We start from the raw sequence: 24327 nt of genomic DNA, 5'->3' as shown, positions 1-24327 counted from the left end.
AAATATCACACTTTTAGAAAGGTAAATTTGACAACATGATAAAGCAATAGGATCATAACTTTCAAGACACATGAATATGTCCTTCTGGTCTTGACAGCCTTGACAAAGTCTCCACTGTAAACTCTGTCCTTTCTGGGTACTGTATTTCAAGTCAGATGTGGGCTAAAGCAAGAAGTCCAGTGAGTTACAAGAAAGATGAGAGATTTAGAAAGCTTTTTGACTTTTATAATTGGGATTGTTTAGTCTAAAGACCAGTAGTTCAGGTGGGAATATGGTATAAATTTCCAAGCACAAAATTTTGTTCTCGTAAATTTCTTTTCAGAGAGGAAAACCCCTCACCTTTTTTCACATTCCTGTGATCAGGAAAAGAAGGAATGTACTGAAATTAGGAAAAATAGATTCGTGTTGGATAACAGGAGAAAATTTTAATAGTAAGGGATTTTGAAGCACTGGGATAGCCTGTGTGCATCAATTAAGGATTATTTCTCATTTCAGAGCATGTTAGAGAAAAAGCTATGAAGAGTGACATGAACAGAGCTGATCCTGTACTGCAACATTACAATGGACAAGATAAACTCTCTATGATCTTTTCTTATCTACCTTTTATTATCTTAACACCAGTTCATGAGACAGACTGTGAAAATTAGGTGTTAGGGTTTAGTATTACTTTGTCCCTCTTCCAATAGGTGCAGGATCAGGTCAAAGGTGACTGGAAAAAGTCTACTGACAGAAAGCTTGTAAGGTATTTTGGATTAAACACTTTTGCACTTTGTTCCTAAATGCACATCAGATTTTGTCCCTGCCTCTAATGGATAATAAAACGAAAGGAAGTTTTTGCTGTGTATTCAAACCATAAGATATTAGGTAGTACATGTAGAGGAGAACAAATCAGTAACAAAAGCCTCCATTTTTTGGGAAGCTTTGAACAAAGAATGCAGGTATCTTGAAGCAACCAAAAGACTAAAAGCACTCTTCTGGTGAATTGCTCTTCTGGTAGGTGTCCATCCTTGCACAGCTGCTTGACTTCTGGTGAAGTCCATGTGTGGATATCTTCCAGACCTAGATATAAAGGAAAGAAACATCTTGAGCCAGAATTACTACACATAAAAGCTTGAATCATGCAGGTATGGGACAAGAGGTGCACAATTCATGTGTTGATCTCTGTGACAACTGCAGTATATCCAGAATACACAGAAATCAAAACATAAGAGAGAAGAACATTTTGAAAGAAACCTGAAATTTCTCCTAAATAGCTCTTGGAAATTCACTGAAGGACAGTTCCTTTCTGACAGCTAAGATCTCAGTGAAAGACTGAAAACACTGATTGTAGAGAAAGCTCACCAGAATAAACGGAACATCAGAGCTCTCACTGAAGTTATTCCATTAAAAAGTATGATTGGAAAATGTAGCTCTTTCTTGTGGATTTTTCTCTTCTATTAAAAATTCTCCAAAAAAATATATTGGATTGTTTTATAACAACTTTACCATTGTGGCAAGATACCAACATGATTTAGGAGCCTAACTCTCATCTTTAAATGCAGTGAAGCAAAAATTTTAAAAAATAGTCTCAGCTTCTTATTAGCTCATCAGGCCATACTTTACATCTACTTGATTAAGACTCAGAGGGATGATCAAGTGATTTGCCTATAGAAAAAAAATCGGTATTGTAGTTAGGATTTAGGAGATCAGTTCTTAATTTTACCTCCAAATTAACAGTAAGACTTTAAGAAGTACATAATGAAACTTAAGGGCCTACACTTAACTTTCACACGCCTGAGGGGAGATTTTTTGTGAGAAAAGAGACATGTATAATTACTTGGAATAACTCTGTTTCTGCAGTGATTATAGTTTTCATGTAGGATGTGTAACTATTGGGAAAAAGAGAAGGGATTAAAAAAATTAAATCATAGCAAAATTAATGGGATGTGTGAACGACAGATTTTTTTAGTCTGCCAAATAAGTGGGAAAATAAGAGATTCAAGGAAATAAAAAACCTTTTCTTTTTCTTCAAGATAAAAAACAAAACCAAGATATTTCCTTTCAGTTAGACATAAAAAGAGTTTTGACTGAAAAGATACAAATTAAGAAACCAAAATATTTCATCCTTAAATCACTGAAACGAAACTTCATACTCGATAATTTATTTACTGACTGACTCCTTTTTCTATTTATTTGCATCACAGCTATTTGCCAAATTCACAAGGAGCTATGCTGTATATTGAACTACATGTTTTTGCTGGTGTTTTTCAAAGCCAGAAATTAAGGTAACTTATTCCTAAATTTCTGGCCATATATTTGTTAGCACTAATGTGCACAGTTTTCATTACACACAAAAAGCTTTGTCCATCAATTTTCTTGCAAATACTAGCTTTAAATATAGCTCCCCTGAAAGTCACTAAGACTTAAAGAGTCTATTTCACTTAATCATTTTAGTAAATTGCCCTCCAACCTTCTGCCCCTACATACACGAGTGCACAGCTTTCTCTATACTGCATGTATTATAAATTAATATTAAATCAACATTATGAAAAAGCAAAAATAAAAGGAAATTCTGAGATTTAACTATCATATATTTGAGACTTAAATGAAATACACAAAGAAGAGGAAACTGCTACCACAAGCACCTTGTTGTTAACTTCGAGGGTACCAGATAATTTTTAAATAACTTTCTACAACTCCTTGCCCGTGTTCCCATTCTCTCCCCAGGTAAACAGCTACACAAGAGAAATAGCAGCAGGTTACCCGCCGAGTCTGTGATTTCACAAACTCTAAAGAAAATATTACAAATGACAAATTGTCTAGAGTGAATTAAGTGTAGTATTTGCACATTTTTCTGCGTGGCTGAGCTCACATTGTTTCTTTGGGAATAAGCTCTCAGTTTTTAACATTTTCTTTGCCTTATTCCCTTAGCACAGCATCACTCATCTTTTACATTTTCTGCTGGTTTATCTCTGTGAGAAAGAGGTGTAAGCTAATTTTTCTCTTGGGATAGAGATGTGTAAAAAGAAAAATTTCCAAACTTCCAATTAATGGCTGGAGGCAACCAAAGGATCCTCTTTGTCCCAAGATTAACGGACTGTTGCATGCTGAGAGATGCTTTCAGGCTCTTGGAGTTTGCACCTGAAGCCTATCATTTAAAATATTGGCACCTATTAGGTTGGTTGAAAGAGCAAGGCCTTCTCCACCTCCACCTGAATCCATGAAGAAATTCCTCAGTGTCTGCAGAAAAGTAGGGTGCTGCTTCCTTCACAATGCTTGTCTTCTCTTTTCACAGTGCTGTTACCACATATTGTCCTGTAGCTCAGAGAGAACTGCTTGGTACCTCCTAAATTTCCAGAATCCTTTCACTTATATCTTCCTTTCAGCTAATAATATCTTTTTGGACGACACAGGTAGAGAGGTAAAGGTGACACAAACACACTATTTGGAGGAGGGGGCATCTCACCACTGCAGTGTGTGGGGATGGATCATTCTTGCTTTAGTGTAATATTCTGTCACCTGGGAAGGCTGCAATGGCTTTTTCCTCTTCTGCTTATCCCTTCATATACTTTCCTAAGGTTTTTCCGTTGTGGCTGATTCACATGACTAGTGCAGTGAGGTGTGAGTTATTTCCCAAGTTCTTTCTCTCCCTACATATACCTTTTGTTTGCTGTGAGGGATGCAAGGGTCCACAGTCTTTTGGCCTCATCCTTCATTCAGCGAGTCTGTTCACACATCAGCAAAAGTACACAGCATTTTTCAGACCTGGGGTAGACAGCAGAGATATTAAAGCAGAGCCACATCAGATCTCAACACATTTCTAGCACAACAAAGTGTCAGAGGAGGACTTCTTTGGTTGAATTTCAATCACAGAGACTGTGGCTCTCACGCAAGGCACCATCCCTCAGTCTGAGCAACTGGAAAATAATACACGGAGATGATTTTGCTCAGCTCATATTTTAAAAATGAGCCTGTATGTAATAGCTTTCAACTTGCTGCTGGAGGAAATACAGGGGCCCCGCGTGGATAGAAAGGAGAAACTAAAACCACAGACTGTAGGTGCTGTGCCAGGAGAGGGTGCCCTTTCTCAACATGGGTCCCTCATCACTGCAGGGCTCTGAAAGCCCTTATTTCACTTTAAGAAGCAGAACGTCAAATATGGGTTGGCTTTAAGGACTTGTTCACTTCACCCTGTGCTGCAGTAGTCTGAGGCTTTTCACCATCTAGCAGAGGCTGTGGCTGAGAGTATCAGGATTTTGGCTGACAGTCCTTGTGAGAAGCATGTGCTAGAATAGCAACCACCTCATTCCCAGCTGACATTCCCTTGTAAGTCACAAGCTACTCCACATTTTTATGGCTCAGAAGTCTTCAACTCTATAACAGGACCTGTTGTGATGACAATATCTAACACACCTTCTGCAAAATCTAATGAAAACCAATTTGTGCTCTAAAAAGTGTACCTTGCAGCCTAATGACAATCAAGCAGATGTGTGAGACAGAAAGTTACACATACGAATGGTGACAGAATGGTGCTTGCCACATACCCACTGCAACAAACAGGCATTTCTCTGCAGGTAACCCAGAAAGAAACTCCAGAAGCTTGAGGTGGTGTAACTGAAGTGCTGATGGAATTTTTTCCATGCCTTTCAATGGCATATGCAAGAAAATTAGGGAAATGAATATGTGATGTTTACATTGCTGAGGAGTATAGGATGGGCATTCAGTGGTGCTTCCCTGTGAAGCTGTGGTCATGGCCAATAAACCCACACTGAAAATTTTTATATGAGCATTTTGTGAAAAACTTTTAAGAAAGAAATTGAGAGAAAAATAAGTATATCCCTATCACTTAAAACTGACACTGCAAGGTACTTTCTGTAAGAATAAATGTTTGCACAACATTTAATTTTGCATGGTTATGTGTCTTTTTAAGAGAAAAAGAGACCTGTCTCTCTCTGATGAGCGAAGAAAGCCATTTCTGTAACAGCAGACATGGAATGGTACTTTCATGGAATGGTGCAGATGCTACCAGATGTAAAACTGCTTGTCATGCACAGTGGGGGGTAACTGCAGTTAGAGTTAATATGTAGTGTTTAATTTGTCTAATAAAAAGTTTGTGCAACTGGAAGTTCTGTATAGTGACTGATGTGATAATATAAAGGAATTTTATTATTTATTTAAAATGGACTGCAACAAGATGAATGATTCATGCAGAGGTGTCTGTGAGCAGCCAGCTTTGCACAGTTCTGCTCTGGAAAGGTCTGGCAACACAGATACTTCTTTGTATCATTTCTTAAAGGCTTACACCACTATCTAATCCCACCTTGATAATGGGTTCAATACATTAAATGCTACTGATTTTTCTAAAACTGAAACTGCATCCCCAAAATAAGTTTGACATCTTTGATCTGAAAGGATAGTTCAGAAATGTGTTTCTCCCCTGAACTTTGAACAGAATGAAAACATGATAACATTTTTGTATTAAAACTGTAATCACAAAAGGGAATAATTTATGAAATGTTATACAGTAGACACTTTCTTTCAGCCTGAGAGGTTCAAGTCATCTTGTTTCAGCTGGTTGTAGGTTCTCAGAAGGGACAAGTTTAGACGTTTAACCATACAGGGATTTTCTACATTTGATAAGATTGTTTAAAGTCAGTCTCTCCGCAGGAAGAACTGAAGAGTGATGCCTGTTAGGCTGAGGGAACTGCTAGTACATGTAGAAAGATTTTCGTCATTACTTCAGGAAAATCATTGGCTCCCTAAACTGCATCTGTACATTAGGTGTAGAGTGTTGTTGTCCTCCAAAAGAGAGTACTTAAAGTCTGATACAGTCTGTAGAGAAAAGCATGTGATTTTGGACTTTCTAGATAAATATGCATTTATCTTGGGCACCAAAGGTAAGTTCTCCTTGTAGAGCTTTCACTTGCATTTTCACGCAGACTAGACAGGGAACTTCTGCACTTCTGAAGTCCCGCTTCCATGAGCATGGACGACTGAGATGGAAATCAGTCATCCCAGTTCAGCCAGAGAGACCAGGTCCCATCTTTTACCTCCTGCAGCAGACATGCAATGGTTCTGGAGCTGTCACTGCCTGGTGCAGTAAAAAGCAGGGGACCTTAACATCTACTTACTGGCTTTCCCACCTCAGTCAACCCAAATGTCACCTGTGTTGGCAACCCACTGATTCTCCTTCTGATTTGAGGACAGTCTTCCAAGATCTATTTCTACAATTAAGCAGAAATCCCAGTCTATCCTTCTAGCTAAATTAAATTCCTTTCCCTTTCTTGCCTTTACAAGCCAATTAAACCACTACTCAGACACCACATAAGCATCATGTTATACTTCTGAGGCAGTTAATCATAATTGCTTGTGCCAGGTGATTCATGAAAGAACAGATGGATCAGTTGTCTAACATGTCTCACTGAGACAGTGACATAACCTTGATTAGACCCAACAGCTTCCAACCTCACTGCTGTCAATATTTGGCATCTTCATTCCCAATCTCCTATCACTTGTACTATTTAGCTGTATCATGTGCATTGAGTAACTATTGGCTTTATAATCTTACTCTGCAAGGACAAAAACAGTTTTTCTTTGTGTGCAGCAAAAGTTTCCCAAACCAAAGTAGTCCTGAGAGAGAGAGTCGAGCTTAACTGAGCTTTACTGAACATCCATGAACCCCTACACAGAAGAGATGTCCTGAACACCCAACAGTGAGAAAACTTTCGAATGGGGTTACACTTAACAAAACACTTGAATTCAAACATGCTGTCCGATTCGATGGTAAACCTGCCTATTTCTACTTAAGAAGTCCTAATATGTCAGATCATTAATTTTTCTTAAAAATAAATTAAAAATTAATTATGTTTGGAAAGAAGAGCTTAAAGAACTAAGGCTGAAGGCTAAAAATGCCATGAAAGAAACAAACCCCCACCTTTTGTTGGGTTTTGGGTTGCTTGGGTTTTTTTTGTAAGAAAACCCCTCATGATCTGTATGCTCGTGCAACAGTTTTATTTGCTTGCTTGAAAGACTCACACAGCCAGCAGAATTTCATTGATAATTTCACATGCTACTTCTTAATTAGGTTAAATGAAGGACACAGTAGTTTGTTTTGGTGCTGTTGCAGTACTGGAGAGGACTTCGGTGTGCCAGAAGAAGTACTGATCATCCTCAATTCCTTTCCCGAGAGCTATTCAAACACTTGCTAGCACATTTCTAGACCAGATCCTAATTTCTGGGGAAATTTGAAAAACTCTGGTGTTAGAGGAAATCTCTTGAAATTTTTTTCTGCATTTTAATCTGTCAAGTGTTAATTGTTAAGTCAACTGATTTCATGTAGCACACATATGCGTAGGATTAAGGTATAGCCTTCTGTATACGGCAATGATTTTAGAGTGGTCAAACTCTCCCCCTGCCCTCAATTTACAATACTCAAGGATGGAAACAAAAGAGATTTAAGCAAATTATTATTTTAAAAAGTAAAAGGCTACCAAGCTACTTTATAACAATATTATATAATATCAGACATAGCAGCTTGGCAAAGAGAATGATTCCACTGTGATTTTTACTTCAGAGTGATCCCCCACAGACTTTTTGCCTATTTATCTCTAAGTTCTTAAAGAGATTCTTCATGAAGTTTTATGTCCTTACCCCCATTTGCTATCTGTGAAGTGTGCCACCAGTGGTCATAGTTTTACCCTAGCATACCAGGTCCCACTGCAACAGCTTAGATAGAATTATTTCAGAACAGGCTATTATAATATCCTAGAAATATTTTGATGATCAGGCATCTTTCAGAATGCTGTTTTATAGGGGAAGACAACCACAACACCTTAGACTGTTTTGAACAGAAAATACCAGCAGTGGCCTGGTGGCTTTAGAAGATAATCTTTGGAGAGTCCTCCCAGAATTTAATGATTCAGGTCAGAAATCAAATCAACAAATAAAATATACGTGAGTCTTAAAACTCATTCTTCTAGGGAATCTTAGCATTGCAGCTGTTGTTAGTACTGGCTCAGCAGAATTGATTTCAAACTAAATGTTTAGTTTGCTTTTATTGGTATTGCTCTTGCACTGACATCAGGTATTTGATTTTAGTTGTCTTTTCCCTTGTTTCAGTTCACGAATACTTGTCAGAAGCAACTCCCCAGGTCCTTTATTTATCTGTCTTCTCCTGATTAAATGTAACATTACTGTAGACTTTAGAAGATCACTTTCTAAGCAGAGATCAGCAGCAAAATAGAGAATTTTCTTCTAACATATTTCTCCCCCTTTTAAAAATCAGAACTGGATGTCTTCATAGCGCAGGTGCTATCCCACGCGCCCTCCCCAGTGTCATGGACTCTTTATGGAATTTAATGAGTAAAACAATCCTGAAGCATCCTGGAGATCACATTACATGATTATGTAGTCTTTTTCAGTTTGGAAAGCATACAGTTTTATTTTCTGTGACAGAGAAAGACTTTTCAGTTTTCACTGTGAAGCTGGTTTTACCCATTTCACCAAAACAACTTTAAAAGTGCTCTCTGCATCAGCAGGTGGGTCCAGTTTGCTACCAAAATGACTATTTTAAATCAAGACCACATCTTTTTCTTTGTAGCCGTCTGTCCGTCACTTAATCAGAAATAAAAGTGACCACAGAAAGGTATTGCCAAACATTTAACATATTTCCTCTATATAATGCAAAATCACAAGACAGCTGTTCTTTAAAAGTCTGAATTTCTACATCGGGTTTGAGTCTCAATTGTCAGCGATGAAGAGTTCAGCAGATAAAAGAGCATTTACCTGAGTGGTTATTTAACTTTGCAAGCTCATTAATCAAGTAGGACAAACCTCATTCAACAAACAGGTGTTTAATTGAATAGGTTTTTTCATCCATCCAATTTACGTTAAAATACCCTGTGCTAATTAGTTCACATTACTCCCAAGTTGATTTACAATCAATTCAGGTTCTTCACAAACATTGTTGATGTTTTTAGGTGAGAATTACACAACAAATAGAGAAACTATAGTATTTTGAACTGATCTCCGTTATTGTCGGAGTGCTGTAAATGTTGAGGCAAAATATTAATCACATAATGACCAAAAAGAGCAAGAAAAAGTGGAACAAAAACCTCTGCAGAGGGAGGAATGTCCTGCTGCATTGATACCGTATCCCTCTCTGATACCATGCAGAGTTTGTCGCAGGGGGCAAGGAAATGAATTTGAATGGTCTGAGAAGAAAGGGAACCTAAAGGAGTTTTGTGATCAAGGATGAACACTATCATAGTCTTCAGTACCTGAGCCTTGAATCAGCTTTGAAAGGACAGGCAACATTGTGGAAGATCCTGGAAAAACAGAAACTTAACAATCAGAGGACAAGCAAAAAAAGCATGGCATGTATATGGACATATAAAGTGACTATCTTGTAGGCATTTATCTTGGAGGTGCAGATTTCCTGGCACCTACTCCAAACCCCCATCTTGCAAACTCCGTTCTTTCTTTTTGTTTCTGGAAAGGTTGCTAGGTGCTCCAGTGTGAAAATATTCTACGTGATGGGATATCTCTAATATCTCAAAGATTTAAGAGGAAAACCAATCATCTATGGAGAGAAATGCCAGCTGCCACTCTGTTCTGGTTTTGAGAACTGCATGGATGGGGTTTATTAGCTCACTGAAAATTATTTCCTGCTGAACACTCAATGAAACTCCCAATAGTTTATTTCCAATTGGTTCTGAGCACAAGCATGTGGGAAACAACTATTAAGTTACATGGTGATAACCTGATGGTAGATTTCTTACCAATACTATATTTTTGGACCTTGATTCCTTTTGATTTTTAAGTAGTCAGCCTGTGATTTACATATGGTAGAAAAGTCTATAGCTGGAGAATGAATCAATTTCCTAATTGTGGCAATTGCACCAGAATCCCAGACACATAGCAACTGCCTTTAGAGGTGAATTAGTATAACTACCTACTGAAGAGCAAGGTGCAAAAATGAGGGATTTGAAAGCCATGTGTGGTGCGTGGGGAGGAGTTAGAACAGCAGAATGAGTAATTTCAAACTCTTATCTTGATTTTAATTCAATAACTATGCTTCAAATGTAGCACAAGCAATCACTTTGAGATGCCAGCTGCCTTAGATGGTATGTTAGGTGAGCAGAGAAGGGAAAACAAGAGGGCACATTTTCAATGTCAGCTTCACCTTAAGCTGTTTGGGATGCTGATCATCAAGAATGAACATACATGATGAGGACTTCTGAACTGTAAAGTGGAATATAAATCTGAGAGACACTGTTTTATGATACCACAGTCCTCAGTTTAACACAGGCTTTTGGAGCTGCTTTTTCAGCTCTGTAAATAAGAAATTATCTATACCAAGAGACAAGGAGATGAGTCGTCTTTTCAAAGGAGCAGATGGCAGAAGCATTGGAGGCATCCTACTTCTTTCTTCTTCTGTGGAAATAAATGTATTTTAAAATGCTGAACCTGATATGAAGTTTATTTCAATAATTCATGTAAGTAGTATGCACTTGGAGTCTAGGAATTCCCATCACTTCTGGGCAGTGTCCACAGAGAGATCTTGGAACTGAAAAATCCTGTGCCCTTCAAACTGTCACAGATTTTTTTCATACAGAATGCATTCATTTGTTCTATCAGCATGTTTGTGGAGATGCTAGAAAAATGTATAATGTAAAAACAACAAAAAAATATAAAAGCAACCTTTCCTAGTTTGAAGCCTACGAATCCCCTCAAGTCTTGGCTGTTGCTTTTTCTCCCCTCTAACCCAGCTGCTCTTTGACCTGTCTCTTCCTAAGTGGATAAATATATTTTAAATTACTGCTAGCCCCAGGGGAAATAAACTGGTTTTAGCTAGCAAGGAGATGCTTTTAGGAAAAGTCACTAATGTAGGTGGCAAAAAATGGCAGGAAACTGTTGAGGACTGCAACAACTCAGCTAGATCTGGGCCAAATTTAGGGCTGAAATAAATGAGGGCAACATTCAGTGTCTTCTTTGGGATATTCAGCTAATGAAGCTCTCTGAAATTTCCTGACTGAGCCTTCTTCTCATTAGGAATCAAAGAACAGGAACTTCCAGGGAGTGGTTTACTCTCATATGCAACTTTTGGTTTAAAATACACAGGCTTACCAAAGTTATTGTCTATAGAAATGTACAGATTTGGAGCTGTGCTCCCTATTGCCTTTTCATATCAGTACAATAGCAATGAACCATAATAATTCTAATTTGTTGATTAGTTATGTCAATTGGACTAGTTATGCCTAATTAGTGCCAAAGTTTGAATGTAAAAGAAGTCAAACAACTCCTTGGATTGGAAGCAGAGAGACAGCTTCAGTGGCCTATGTAGGGACTTACCCACCATATTACAAACATGGAGAGTGGATTCCTGGTTTCTGTAGAGTGATTAAGACCTCCAGAATTGAAAGCCTAGGTAGCTTACATGGTTAAAAGAGGGAGCTAATGTTTCTGAAAACCAGTTAAGGGATTGCAAGTCAGGAGTATACTCCTCTGCATTGGCTATAGAGGGATCTAAAGAATCTCTGTAGAAGAACTCAGTGAATCAGGAGACTATCTGGAACCTGGAGGTAACTTTCAGGCCTGGACAGATCCAAGGATGGTCTCAGCACATACAGTCACGTTCACATGCAGGGCTGCAGAAAGCTGAGGGCAGATGTCTCTCGGGATGGAGACAGGAGGTTCCTTCTTTAAAATATATTAGTTAGTGAGACTTCCCAGAAAATAGCCTTGTGTCTCCTGCTTCAGTTGTTGATCATAGAATAAGTGACAACTCAGTGCTCCTTGGAGAAGTCCCTTGCTTATCAGGCTGTAGTCTCTCTGTTTCTGGTCTCCTCATCTACCTTTGTAAATCCTATACACCTTTCTATACACCAGTCAGAATCAGGAGGAAAAATAAATACACATCCATATAGGGTGACATCTTTCTTGTCCTGCAGTCATATGTGACCTCATGAGTGAGGTATATTCCTGGTATGCAGAAACAAGGTCTAAAAATCAATCAATCTGAGATAATCCCCTAGGAAGGAATAAGAAGTGGACACTAATATTGATTATTCTTTCTGAGATCAACACAGTGCCTTTTCGGTAATTTAGACAGAATCCGATCAATCAAATCCTTTAAGGTGAAGTTCATCTGTCTCCAACTGCAGGCATTATGGAGCATACATAATAACATTTTATGAGGTGCCTAGGAAATATCATGGCCCATGACATGAGCTCTGACTGATGTTCAGATGTGTTTAGAGGGCTGGATGTGTGTGGGACAAGCCAATCAACTCTTTTCTGAGACTTGCAGGACATGATTCATCTAACCTAATTTTAGATATCTAAAATGCAGATGATGACATCTGAGTCAGACACTGTAGTCTCCCTTTATAGAAAATGGAAAGAGAAAGAGGCATTTATAGAGTTCAGTTATTCTGGTGTAGTTCAGATATTCACCCTATGATAAGTTGATTCACATAGTCACACATGCTGCAGCTCTCCACCAGAGAGACTGACCGGACTCAGATCTCTTCACTGAACAATTGAAGTCACTTTGAATTTTCTTTCTGGCAAGTGTGTAAGTGACACAACTACGAAAAAATTTAGACTTGCTTGTGCCTTCCACTGTCCTAAAGTTTGTTATGCTTTTAAAAGTCTAGCAGACAAGGCAACTGCAAGGTAGGGAGTAAACAAAGACTGCAGTTGGCCTTGCTCTACCATTAGCAGGATAAGACCATGATCTAATCTCCTGTAGATGTCCATATTTTAGCAAATTTTCCCAAATGCCCTCCACTGGTATCTGCTTATTTCTAACTTGTCCATATGCTGAAACACACAGCTGTCTCTTCTCCTGGTTATGTTGAATGGATATGCTAAATATGTATTACATTGATGTGGTTTTTATGGAAAAAGTTCGATTGAATAAAAGAAAGGTTTGAGTTTAGAAACAAGATGGCTTGAATAACTTATTGAGCTTAGGTGTCTAACAAAGTTAAATCATCTCTTTCTGTAACCAAAACTAACCAGTGACTAACATACCCAGCCAGCCAGAAGCCACCTGAAACAGGCATCTGTCTATGGATCAGTTAGGCATGGCTTTCAGTGTAAGTGTGAATCAAGCTTAAATCCTATGGATCAGTTGCAAATTGGCTTACAGATGCTATCCCTTTGCCTCAGAAATGCAACTGAATTTCTGAAAGGAATGCAAAACACCTTTACTTTAAGGTCGTTGCTTCCCATAAGCTATCTGGGAAGACAAATCATGACCTCTCTTCCTTTGTGGTATGCCCCATACACCTATGGCAATGTTTACAATGGAAAAATAATACAAGGGAGAGAAAATGGAGTTTGTGGGGGGATTTTTTTTTTTTTTTTTTTTACTTTCTTCACAAGATTTCAGATAAGGTCATTGGATCCTAGCATAAGGAAAGAAGAAAATAGGTGCCAGACTTTGAATCCATCAAAGCTGAAAGTGTGATTTTACATTGAATTCGATGGATGCATTTGGTCACTCACAAATTACATCTGCTGTCCCAAAGGTCTGTCTCATAGCAGTTTGCAGTGTAGCTTCCTCTCTTTGATTCTGTCTAACATTTCTAATAAACCAACAGCTTTAATTTTTCATGGGAAACAAAAGCCTCTGGTTAAACCCCCAGATGATTCCTGTAAATTCATACAAAACTAGGCATTGATTATAAATTACAACATTTTCTCCACTCTGCAAATTGACACCATTTTGGAAACACGTTGTTTTGATCAAATCAATTCATTTGCTGAACAATGCTGCTTAAATGATATTTTTTAGAAAAATTGAGTAATTAGGTCATAAACTCTTCTTACCTTTTATTGTTTGGATTTGTCTGACAGGTTTAACAATCTTTTCCAATACACTTTCCAAAAACTACATTTGTGATAATGCCAATTTATTTTGTAGGTAGTTACTCAGTGAGTGAATAAATAAATATTTTAAATTAAACATTTAAGCTTCACTGCACAGAAGTGGCTTTTATTTACGTTATGTATGTTTGTAATATGAATTACGGCAGTTATCTAACAAGATTTATTAGAAGTTTGTATTTGGATGAGGAAATTGTCATATTGCAGTATTATCAGAAATGTATCTGCACAGGGTTAAAAAAGAAAACTTGAAGTTCTCAAAGTTCTGACACAAGTAACAGTATTTTTAAAGATACAATCCAAAAATGTAGTTTTTATAGTTAATAAAATATAATTCCCTTCATATGTAAGTTTTATTATAGACAATGACGTTTTTTTTTTTTTCTCGCAAGAATTGACACTCTAAACTTTTTATTTCCTTGTTTCTTTAATAACACTTTGTAATTCTTTCAACAATATGTAAAAAGTTTTAAAAGTATCTTAAGTATAAGGTGAAAAACACTGTTCATTTTTCATTCAGTTCTGTCATCAGTACAAAAGTCGCAACAATTTTAAACCCCTCTAGTTTCCCTGTAGATAGAGATCACTAGATCAAAGCTGTCAGCGTGCAGGACTGTTCATTTGATATATAAATTATTTTATAATATAAGCGATGATATATTATGATATAGTTATGCTACCATTCTGGAGAACTGCTATATCTTTTTATAGATATCTTTTTCAGGAAAAAAAAAAAAAAAAAGAATGATTCTTCTCTCATGTAAAGTTTATTTTGGCTATCTGAAGGGCTTTCTAATGCTTCATCGAGTACTTTACCAGTTTTTTTCAAAAATGGATGTGGCTGATGGTGATTCATCTTGCACAGAATAATTAATTGGCATTTTCAAGTCATGATCAATCTGGAATGATGCAATGGGGATTATTTGCTTAAAACAATATTTCAATTATTGGCAGTGTGTGGTTTTTGTCATTATTTTGATGTGTAGTGGCAGAATGCTCTAAATAAATATAGCTGGAGATGCCTGATACACAAAACAGGGAAAAGAACTATATTCTGTTTGAAACCATGGGATGGTTTTCATTGAGTGCATGCAATGGACTCCTGGACAGAATTAAACAGCATGTGGAATTCATAAGCCCACAAAGCTCCCTTCACAAAGCCATTGCCCTAAAATACATAGTCTTAAATATCTTTAATGAAATCCTCAGAGCAACAAGTAACTCCCACACCCTACAAGTGGATTATTACAGTCTTCATAGCTTTGTGGAAGTTTTAATTGAAGGGCACTACTAAAAGGGACCATGTGGGATGACTCTAAGATAAGATTGATCAGTACAGGCAGAATTTTATTACAAGTGTCAATTAGATTGAAAAGTGTTATAAAAAAGATCATTTGCATAGCTTTAGGGGACAAGGAGACACATTATTCTGAAATCTCCTTTGCTGATTGTTTAGTGATTCTCTAAGGGTAACAGGGAGGAAATATTCCCTCCTGCAAGAAGAGACAGTAGCCACTTTCTGACCGGCTTTGATTTAAAGCTCGTTAATGAGATATGTGCAGCTAATTAAGAGCAGGGAGAATTTCACTATATACCACAGTGGAGAACAGCATTTATCAGAGAGGATTGGACTATTGCCCTATGGAAGTTCAATGTTGTGCTACCAGGAACGATTCAGTTCCAATGCTGTAGAAAAGGGCAATATAGCAAATAGCTAAAGCTGGTTGAAGATACGTTTCTCCCCCTAGAAAAATAAGGTTGCGCTGACAAGGCAGTCTTTTAATGAAAAACCTCATTTTTGTTAATTCAACACTGTAAGGACAAGTTTTTCCTTTTCATTTTTACCCTTTATTCCTCTGGAGGGAAAGGACGAATTAGCAGACAGAAAGCCTTTGGCTATTGCAACTACATCTTTTTTGGTACTTGAGCTAGATCATAGGAATGTCTACAAAACATTTTAGTTGAGAGCAGAAGTATCCTTCCAAAACAAATCTTTCTGCAGTATCCTACTTCCCATACTTTTGTTTCCATCACAGAAATGGAAATGTGATCACTGAGACAAGCGTGCATGAATTAAATTTCTTTTCAGACTAAAACAAGCCTGAAAGATGTACTCCAGGCATGCGCATAGTTTGCTTCAGTTGCTAATGAGCATCCAGGCCCTGGACCAGTCTAGATGTAATCCAAAATAAAAAGCTTAAATAACAGTGTTGGGAACTCAGCACCAACCGGTTTGTTCTAGCTGTCTCTCATCCTGTGGCTGCACTACTTGTTAATGTGGATACAGCATATGTTTCTCTACACAGCATCATCTGTCCTGGTGTAATTCATAATCACGCAGCCAGCAGTGCAGTTTGACTTTCCCTATGGCATTGGAGACACACCTGCACTGACCTCACACATCAGACTCAGATCTTACAGAAAATCTGCTCCATGTGACACGGTGAAGGCCAAGTGCGATACCCCACAATGCCTAAAAGGAAAGCAGGTGCCTCTGTTTAGGCAAGGCAGTCCTGCTCACCATCTGTCAATTCATCCCCAGTTTGTAGGCACCCAACCTTCAGTACACAAACAGAAGCATCTGTATATAAGCTTGTTGTTTGTATTCCATTAAAATCAATGGAAACAATTGACCTAAATGTAGATGTCTTGGGCACCTACCTGGCTTCCAGGCTACTTGTCTTATCAGTTAGTATGGTGTAGATATCACAAATACCATAGAATCACTTCAGATGATGAATCCCACCTTGAGACAATACAGTTAGCAGGGCCTGGAAAACCAGTTCACCCAATAGTAGCTGTAGGACACAGTTCAGTTGCCTAGACATAGGCATGTGGTGCTCTATGAGATACCTCAAGGTATAAAAACACCTGCACAGGGCTGGTAGCTGTGGGACACTCACAGTCTTCTGCAGCTGTACAGTAAGGTGAGATACCATACAGTGCCTGAGATGAGACAAGATGCCTGTGTTTAGCAATGGCCTCAGGGCAGCACACTATGGAAACAAGGATAACATATTTTGCCATTTGCTGTGTCACTTCCCTCCTGCATATCATCCAATTTTTTTTTTCTCTTTAGAAGAGGTAGTGAATATGCATTGCCAGGTGGAAATAGTGTGAAAGTGAAATATTTGGGGAAAAATATTCACAAGAAAAATCAGACTTCTGTCTTCAAAGTTTTTCTGTGCCTTTTCCAAAAGATGAGTTCCCAGCAAGACCCAAATGTATGATAATAGAAAGTATGCTGCTCAGTACTGTGTGACTTTGGAACTTTTCTATGCAAGGGAAAGCTAGGCACATCTCATATTCCCTAGTATGGAATATGAATATCATCTCCCAGTTGTATTTTGTCTGCAGATCAGTTATAGTGTTGTTCAGGGAGATGAGATCACCTTCTTGAGGGAAATTACAAATAAAGATCTAGCTTAGAATGTTTCCAATACCATATATAATAATCTATTTATTTCATTTCAAATTTCATTTTATTCATTTTTCAGCAAGCAGATTGCAGTTTATTGTAAATTCTTTTTTTTTTTTTTTCAGAAGAAATGGTTTTATTATGAATATTTGCCATTTCTAAATTGTAGTTTTGGCTACTTACCTAGTCTCATACTGTCATTTCTTTATCATGTGAACCGAAACTCTAAAACTACATTAAAAATCCACGCAAATTGAGAGAAATTAGAAATACTTCATTTGATGCATTATAGGTAGCAGAGGGACATAGTCATAATGTGTGCTACTGCTACATACAGGTCTCTCTCTCCTGCAAACTTATAGGTGTTAAAGCAGTTCTTGTTATTCATCCCTCAGTGCATCACTTTGCACTTTGTACAGCTAATCTTTAAACCATTTTCTTTTTTCTCTCCAGAGTAATTTACCGGTTTCTATAAAATATTGCAACATTCCTTTTTACTGCTGTGTATTGCAACTTCATGTCACCAGCAAATGTCATTTCAGCACAGCTGTATTTCTTGTCTAACACAGACACTAAAACGTTCAGTCTCAGATTCTTAGTAAAGACTAGTAAGAACCTCCTTCCAGTCCAATAATACTCCTTGTAACACAATCCCATGAGTTGGCTGTATTTTATCAAATTCATCACTTTTTGTTGCCTATGTGAAAACTTTTTTTTTCATCAAATTTTCCCCTAGTATTGGTCATAGTACAAAACTCAGTAACTACTCAACAATTATTTCCCCTCTTAAGATGAAGGAATTTATTCTATTCTTTTCTTAAGCATGGTAACTCCTTCATGAAAAACATTGTTTTGGTGGCATAGCTTATTTAAGTGGGTTGTCCGCTCAGCATGACTTTGCTAGTGGTCAAACTGAACATGTAATTCTGAGAAACTAGAATTTAGTTATACACTTTCACTTGCTGTTGGTTTTGATCATTGACTAGAATGTAACACAGACATCAGTGTTTGGTTTTGTGGATGTGGAAGTGTGTCCCTCTGTGTGTGGAAATTAACTTCAGAACAACAGACTTGTGAAATCAGAAGAATGTTGGATGGAAGATGATCTAGGCCAACCTCCTACTTGAAGTGGGACTATGGTCAAGGCTGGGTTAGGTCAGACATGGCTCTGCCTAGTTTGTGGTGGACACAATTTCTCATGTATTTGCTTGAGTGCTTTAACTTTCAAGGAAAGCAAAAACAAATGGGTCAGGAGTAAGGGTGATGTGAAATTCAGATTTGCATTTGAATGAATATTCGCAGATGTCTTTCATATTACTCCCCTGGGCAACGAAAAGTACAGGCACAGATTACTGAGAACTCTCTAGACTGACTGATTGGTATGGTTTGTATTTGCCATGTAAATGTATAATGTTTAATACTGTATCTATACAAATATAATGCTGATTGACAAACTTGCCCAGAAACAGTCATCTCCTAGGAGGAGGAAGCTATTAACATTTTAAAAAGCAAGATCCTAAAGGAAGGCTTTTCAGACACTGTAAAGGAAGGTGGTACTTTGAAACGTGTGAAGGTATGAGCAGTCAATATTAAGGATTCCTTTGTTTTTATTGGAACAAAATTCAAGGATTTTTTTTTTTTTTTTCAATAAGAGAAACACTTGATATGCAAACTAGAAGAATTCAAAAAGAATTGAGGAATAATTAATTTTATGATATATATTGGAACATAAAAACAGAATTGTAAATTGCATATTTAAATTTAAAAAAATGAGAAAATGTACAACATGTTAAAGAAGCTTTTAGCATTTGAGCTCCACAGAGGACTATAAAGGGGAAGGACACTAGCTCTGAATATAGCCTACTTGTTCACAAGTTTCCAGAGAGCAATCCTCTATGTCAAACAATATGCTGCTGTTCAGGGAAAAAAAGCACCATTTATTAGGTAAGGTTTTTTACCTAGGTAACTTAAAGCACATGAGTAAGATATCAACTGAGATAGTTACCATTTATTGTAGTGCCTTGCCTTGAAGAATGAGGAAGTTGTTTCCATTTTAATGAGCAGTTGTAAAGGAGGATGCTAGTTCACACAGCGTCAGGGAGAGAATTGCTGATAGCATGAGCAAGAAGTATAATGAGTTTTGTTTTTATCAACAAAGTTTGCTGCATCTTCCAGTTTCCTTTTCAGTCCCTGTGCACGCTCTTGTCAGAAAGGGTCTCTGCACCTTTCTTGATGTCCTGAATCTACTTTGTCTCTGTTGATCCTATATACCATTCTTTTCCTTTGGCATTTTGATTCCCTTGAATCTTTGTCTTTTCACTGTTTCTGCTCATCGCTTCCTCTCCTGCCTGCAAGAATGGGAGACATCTCAAAGGACAGCCCAGGTACCATAAATTTTAAAATGATGGGGTTTGTGACCATCTTTCCTAGGTTCTGCTTGTTCAAAATAATAAAGACCAGCCTGACTGTTTTGATCAACTCTATAGAGTGCTTTCATCTTCCTCAAAATACTGAAGAAGGATAATCGGGACTATATGAAAAGCCGTGTTTGATTCTATCTGTTGGATGATCGTGGAAACATATCACTCACCTATTATTTATTGCAAGACTTTTAGTTAGCCTTTAAAATTGCAGCTTTGTGAGGCTGCAGAAATTGATTCCTTGCTTTGCTGCATCCAAAACAGACCATGAACGCCATGGGGCAGGCCTGCAACATATTAAACTGGCTTGCTTCCTATAAATATTGTGAACATAGAGCTCTCTTTGTGATTCTTGAACCATGGGATGACTCACTGCAACTTGCTCTCAGCTGTAAGGGGACTTGATGATGCTTGCAAGATTCAAATCCTTTTCAAAACAGGAGGTGGTCCTGTGATCCTCCCACATTGGCCAGTGACATGTAGACCAGTGCATAAAAGGTAATGTAGGCTATATTTGAAGGCAAGGTGGTCATCCTTGTAGTTCAGCTGTGCCTAACCAAAAGTTGTTTTGAAATGCACCAACCTGGGGAGCTAGAAATGCAATTTCTAGAAGGCAACTTCACCTCTTCTCTCTAGGTCGATAGCACTAGGATTTCTCCCTCATTTCCAGTGTAATCGATGTGATGACTTACAGATAAGGGTGATAATTCTGCTTCTCAGACTTGCCTGAGAGTCAATACATTTCCTGAAATCACAGCCTTCTTATCAGGAAGTCACTGAAGGTGCAATGTGCTTCATGATTTCCCTGGTAGCAAGGGAGTTTCCAGGGTCAATCTATTTGCTCTTCTCCCCAACTTGTTCAACTTCTTGTGAAGTCACGACCTCAAATTGGTCATTTTAGTGATCCCATGTTTTACAAGCCTTCCAAAACAAGGGAGAAGATGCCAAAGGTGATTTCTCAGCAAGGGTGACTAGCACATGCATTCAATATTATTTGATACTTACAATATTCTAGGCCTAACACAGCAACAGGAGATCTTATCAGCTGCCTGCTGCTTCCAGGCTCTCATGGATACTTATAATAAGTTTTCTGCCCCATTCCTTCTTATTCTTTCAGCCTCCTCCTCCCCCCTTATCTGCCCTTCTACCCCTTATCCTCCCATCTGCTTTTAACCCACATACTACCTCTCCTTCTTGGATTTCAGTATAGGTTCTCCACTTTCTAGAGGAACCTCTAGGAACTTTTTGTGCCCTGATCTTCTCTTTGGCCAAATATATTAGGCTGGCACAGGGGAAAAAAAGCAAGCAAAGTGTTTTCCTGTAGGCAAGGCTGAACTCACAAAAGAGATTGAAACTTCCACCAGGAGATTGGTCCTTGACGACTGGCAGCAATCCTCATATCTTTCATATGGCACACAGTTTTATAGTGCTATTTATTGCGAGATGTAAAGCAATTTGTAAAGATTCAAATCAGTGAAATATCCCATTGATTTAAAGAAGACAGAGCTCCTCAGAGGTCTGTGGGCAGGAAAACAAAGTTTCTCCCCAAACCACTTTGAGCCTGGCTCAAAGGCCACTGGAGGCAGCTGAAGGCTTTCAGCAGGTCTAGGATCAGCTGCGGCAGAGGACAAACCTTTCTCTTGGTCTATCTGCTCTATTTATAAATACAATTACAGATGCAGTGGAGTAGTGTTGCAGTGTTTGATTACTCACTGCAAACACACATATTTTAAATCTGTGGGTGAAAAATATAAATCCCATGGCAGGTCACCTTGTTTATCGCTGTACATAATTATGAAAGCCTAAAAGAAATCAAAAGGTGAAGTTGTTGTTTATTCTGCAGTAATTAATTGCTTAGAGGGAGGTTTTTTTAGGAACTATTTGCTGCAGCAAGCTTAATATAGCAGGCCTAATACTGCTTAATGTGTATTACACACACAAACATAGATATACTCCATATATTTTAAATACACTGTTTGAAATAGTACTGTTTGAAAAATGAAATCAGTTGCTTCTTCCTTGTAATTTCAGTCATTCAGATAATCAGATTCCAAGTTCTGTGTTTTTAATTGCAGTTTGTTTTTTCTCTCAGTCCCTCCCTCAAAATACTGGTATTATAAATGGTTTTTTAACTAAAAAAAATCTTACTAAATGCTGTCGAATTTTGCAGAAAAATAAATTGTTTCCTGATTTAAGTGAACTCTCAGTGAGTTTTATCTGTTGTGAGCAGAATACACACGTCTTTTTATTCTTGAATCATCACATTTTACAAGGTTGAAAAGTGCATAACAAATAATTTTAATTAGTTTTTAAAGGACAAGTTGATTTTGCATTTTTGCTTGCTGCCTGAGAATATTGTGCTCATTTCTATGAGGCAGATATTCGAACAGCTCTTCCCTAATAAGGTAAAAGTTGTAGAAAACATGCATTTGAGATTTTGTAATTAAGTACTCAATTTGAGCACACTTACAAATGCCAGAGGTAATGATTCTTTGAAGTTTATCGTTCATAGTAATCTTTTCATACTACAAAAAAGGCAAGTAATACTGTGACCAAACAAAATTAGAACCATAAATCAGATTAGCCTTTTGCTTAGTTTTTCACCAGACAACCAGTTCAATAAATCACCCTGCATGGCCTATACATTATGCTTACTGCTTTTCCCGTATCTCCATCAGCACAACAGCGTGCCATAAAATGTTGTTTGATATATATGCAAAGTGTGTCAATGGATATTTTAAAAAGAAAAAAAAAAAGACAGAGAGAATTTTTAGTATTTTAAATACAGTACTGTTTCCAGAGGATATTTGGTTGGATAATATGAACTGGCTGTGGCAGTGCACTAAGATCATGCAGTAAGTTTCTGTAATACCAGGCTCCTATAGATACAGTCAGTCACTGGCTGTTTTCCTAAGTGACAGAGACAACTTCATGTTTTGAAATGTGAAGGTTAAACTTTGTGAGTCCTTAAGTACTCCTGAAATAACACATCTACATTTTCCTTTGAAATTTTGTATATGTGGTATGTTCCTACCTATCTCTGGTTTCACCGGTGGAGCTGGTCCACGACTGTACCAGCTGTATCCCTCTTCCATTTTGCAGTCTTTCACAAATGACCTGCATGCTTACACTTCCCCCAGCCTTGCAACACAGCCCTGAACAAAGTCACACATGTTTCAGCTCACACCTTTTGCTAAAATGAAGTAACTCCATGCATGCATGCCTTTTCATTGTATGGTCTAGAGACAGCAGGAGTCTGAGTCAGCCTAACTCACAATATTCAGAGAAAGAGAGTTAGGTAGTACTGGAAATATTATTGCAGTCAAAAGCAAAGAAAATCTGCTTTCTATTCCCCACACTTCTAACAGTGAACAAACTGTGAAGCCCTCAAATTTGACTGGCAATAAGGAGAGTTGATAAATGAGTGTCTTTTAACCATCCCAAGGTAATAATAAGGGATAAACAAATGAATAAAGAAATAAGAATTGGTCCTTGATGCATCATTGATTAGATCTCTTGTCTCCTGACTCCATTTCTATGCTTTTTGTGTTATCTATTCAGTATCTCTAAATAGTTGGAAACAATAGTAGACACAACCTAACTACAAACTGGAATGATGAGTACCTTGGTCTTTTTGATTAACATTTCTGCCTTTGAAGCTGAGACATTAAAGCTGCTTAGCACAGAATATTTTTTTAAGTACTGGTTTTTATGTGAAAATACTTTTTGCTGAAATCAAAACTGTTCTTAGGAACAGTGATTGTGACATAACTTTGGTTGGAAAGGTATCAAGGTGTAGCTTGAGACTGTAAGGTACCTAAGTATTTGCAGGATAGGTAATAGTAATATCAGGCAAAATGCACTATTAGCTATCAATCACTATTCATAGCAGTGGTAAATTGTTAACCTAGATTACAGGAGATGCTTAATCTGCATTTGTCAAAGGAGGGTCATACATTGTGATTTTGCATGTCTTAGTTTAAGGTCTTTGGATTACAGAGAACTCTTTGTCTCTTTATTTTTTTTTTCCCCCAAATGTTTGTGAATGGATCTAGTTTTCATTCTCTAAATTTGTTTTAGTAATTAATCCTAGAAATACTTGATATAATGCAGTTTGTGTTTCCCTGTTAGCTTTATCTGAACAGTGTGCTAAGAAAGAGACATAATAGGTACTATGAAAAATGGAGAATATTCTCCTTTTTTCTAATATGCTTTTTGATTTTTTGACGATATTTTTAACTGTGGATTAGAGTATCAAACAGCCTGAACACCCTCTCTTTTACAAAATGTTTTTGTTAACTACAGTACTTTTTTGTTAAATACATTTCTTTTATAACTGAATTGCATAGTTTCTCTATGAACCAGGGGAATAGTCTTCCCCTTTCTTTCACAAATGAGGTAGCTGGGAAGCCATTCACTCTTGGCTTGATCCTGGCTGGGAATAGAAGCCAAGCCTGAAAAACATCTGACATGTCATGGGGATTCATGTTGCCTTAAATTAAGCATGCTAAATGTTGGCACTATTGGCAAATATTTTTTACTATCGGACATCAGAGAGCCCAGAGTGAAGACTGAACATGTTCTCCTTTTTCACAGCAGCTTCTGATAAATTGT

At 37.6% G+C, this 24327-nt stretch overlaps 1 long non-coding RNA gene across 1 annotated transcript in view; it reads right to left on the bottom strand.

Moving 5' to 3' along the window:
- Positions 1-424: 424 nt before the first annotated feature.
- LOC113485360 overlaps positions 425-24327 on the bottom strand; it is a 227058-nt gene continuing 203155 nt past the window's right edge. Inside the window, exons 4-5 of the long non-coding RNA XR_003399411.1 lie at positions 3640-3744; positions 425-1059 (exon numbers count right to left, since the gene is read on the bottom strand). This is a non-coding gene — a long non-coding RNA (uncharacterized LOC113485360). The remainder of the gene's footprint in view (positions 1060-3639; positions 3745-24327) is intronic.

The sequence above is a fragment of the Athene cunicularia genome (genome assembly GCF_003259725.1).
Source record: "Athene cunicularia isolate RWA chromosome 1 unlocalized genomic scaffold, athCun1 chr1_part1, whole genome shotgun sequence".
NCBI classification, from domain to species: Eukaryota; Metazoa; Chordata; class Aves; order Strigiformes; family Strigidae; genus Athene; species Athene cunicularia.
Note: the sequence above shows the minus strand (reverse complement) of the source record. Positions and strands in the feature narration are given on the sequence as shown.